At 37.4% G+C, this 2,744-nt stretch overlaps 1 protein-coding gene across 1 annotated transcript in view; it reads right to left on the bottom strand.

Moving 5' to 3' along the window:
- The window catches only part of LOC107572534 (uncharacterized), an 11,660-nt gene extending 9,812 nt beyond the window's left edge, over window positions 1–1,848 (bottom strand). The window contains exon 1 of the mRNA XM_016258950.1: window positions 1,731–1,848. The gene's annotated coding sequence lies outside the window, so the exon portion shown is untranslated. The remainder of the gene's footprint in view (window positions 1–1,730) is intronic.
- Window positions 1,849–2,744: the final 896 nt, after the last annotated feature.

Below are 2,744 nucleotides of genomic sequence, written 5' to 3'. Positions count from 1 at the left end.
ATATACCAACCTATTGAAGTACTGAAATCTGTTTTGTACCTTTGTAAAACACTGATAACCACCAAATGCAGGGGTTGATGAGAAAGTCACATAATTAATCAAAGCCCATCACAAGCAGCTTTTAAATAATTACATATATAGAAGGTGCACAGTGTCATTCACACAAACACCATCATGGTGACACTTATGAAACTGAAATAATGCAATAAACATTCATTTAACAACATTAGATGTAACACACAACCCTAATATACAAAACTGATAAGAAAAAACTAAGAAGAAACAGTTATTTCAACAAAAAACATCAAATTTGAAATGTAACGCAGGGAATTCTGGGAATGTCAGTTTACGGTTATTCACTGTAAATTATACAGTCTTTTTCACTTCCAAAAACGGTATACTACCGTAAAATTAATGTCCAATACATGTAATGACCAATACAGTTTTTCACCGTATATAGTAGGGGAATTTACCGTTAACCATTTAACAGGTTTTTACTGTAGCATTTTTACAGTCTTTTACCGTTAAATTCACGGTCATTTTTTACAGTGTATGCCAAAGGAAAAAGAGGTAAGCGTGGTAAACACATTTTTTCTTAATTTTATATAACAAACTTGGGTTTACTTAAAAACATGAATTAGGGTCTGAGGCTAAAATGACTCAATGCAACATGGTTTATGCAGCATTTTAAAATAAAAATAAATGCATTGAACACTGAGCCGAATACTCAATGGTCATGAATCGGTCAGCAATCTACAAGTTTAGTTAGCATTTGGCTATAAATGTGGAGCTCAAACAATGATCTGAACCATTAGGCAGTTTTGAGGATTATTTTGGCCAGTGCATTTTATCTCTCCATCAATGATGTCCTCTCAGTAATTCACCAAGTAAGCATTTAGCAAAAGCATTTAGTACACAAATAACAGGTTCAGTGCTCCTGGAATAACCCAAGGTTAAGTGCGTTAACCCCTTAAGTGTCACTCACATTTTTGAACATAGACATGAAAGTGCACTATCCAAACTTACATTTTTATAATTCATGAATGAAAACATTTTGTAACATGATTTTGATGTACTATGTTCATGGTAATGCAATGTCTGATTTTAAAATGGTTTTCAAAGGATGAATTTTGAGATTTTAAGTTTTCAATTGATATATAATTTCTGATGATTTCTAAAGTGTGATAGAGAAAAATGCAAAGAAGCCTTTTTGTGACAAAGGTCAGAACTCCTGTTATGATGTAGATTTTTGAGGTGCACTCTTGTCATAAATTAATCTATTACTTTTCCTACATAATAAATGAAAAAAAAACAGTCATTAAATTTTTATTTAGGGGCCTTAGACCTTTCCAACAATAAATCCTCCTTAAGGAAGCAATGCAGCATGATACTCATCCTAAAACAAGCCAACTCCAATGCACCTCAACCCCTTAATTCCGAGATTCTGTGTGAGAAGGCAAAATTTGTGACTTTTTGAGTGCAACATTGTGACTTTTTGAGTGCTTGAGTTGATAGTACAGTGTTTCTTGTGCCTGTAACTCACATGTAAAATTCTACGCCATCTCTGTCACTTTTCAAGTGTAAAGACAGCTATAGCTAGATGTGATTAAAAAAAACCTACACGCCTTTGTGATTGATATATTATCAGGCAGCAGGACAACAATATCAATAACACTTCCAAGTTTACTACAAGTTTAGTAAGCAAGCAATGGCTATGAAGAGTCCCCTACCTGTTCATTCACTGTCAATTTAGAAATATACAACTTTAAGCTTAAAGCCCCGTTCACACAGACAACATTAGCCAAAGGTCTCCGCCGCGGGATTTTAATTGTGTCAGGTGGCAGACCACTGTCTGGACTCTCATTGGTAGTTGCACTGCTCATTTGCATAAACCTTGTTGCATCTCCAATAGTTGCACGTCTCACAGAAAACATCAAATACATAAATGCTTGTATTAAGCTTGCTTAAATATACATTTGATAAACAATTAGTTATATTACAATTATAAATAGTATCACGGTTTAATAAATAACTAATTAAAACATTAATTCGATTTCATAATGATATGATTCATACCTATACATCATCTCTCAGTTCCCTTTCATAGGTTCACTTCAATGCTGCGACAGCAGTCGCTATGGGAACACCTTTGGTGTGACGAATTTCTGAAGCCCTTATACCATCACGCCAATTCATTGGCCAACAGCACTTTAGCACCACCCCGCGAATACGTCACGTATGCTCATATCAGCGTGCTGTGCACTATTTCATCAGATTTTATTTCCTTCAGGAAGCAAATCATCTGTCGCCCATAGGAAAGTGTTATTTCGTCATGTTCTCAACTATTTTCCTTCAAAATAGCAGTTTACTCCTCTTCAGCGGACACGATGAGCTACAGGAGATGTGTCGAGCCATGTTACAGGTTCAATGCAGGAGACACTCATAACAGGTGTGTGCAATGTTTGGGCCTACAACATGCTCAAGCGGCCTTTCTGACTGTCAACACTGCGATAGCCTGCGGCTAAAAGTATTGTGCTCGAGGCTCACAGCCTTCTCTAAGAGAGTAGGCCTTGCGTCTAAGCCCCGCTATCCCGTTTCTGCAGTTGCCGAGGGGCCGCACGAGACGGTCGCTTGGGATGATGCATGTGAGCCAAAGCTCATGGAGAGTGAGACAACGGAGTTTTCTCCCTTCCTCTCGCTCTCTCCAGGCCACGTGCAAGCGCGCTACGTGGAGCCCATTGTCT

This window comes from Sinocyclocheilus grahami, unplaced genomic scaffold (assembly GCF_001515645.1).
Source record: "Sinocyclocheilus grahami isolate Dianchi unplaced genomic scaffold, SAMN03320097.WGS_v1.1 scaffold1769.1, whole genome shotgun sequence".
Lineage (NCBI taxonomy): Eukaryota > Metazoa > Chordata > Actinopteri > Cypriniformes > Cyprinidae > Sinocyclocheilus > Sinocyclocheilus grahami.
This window is presented reverse-complemented; position numbering and strand designations above follow the sequence as displayed.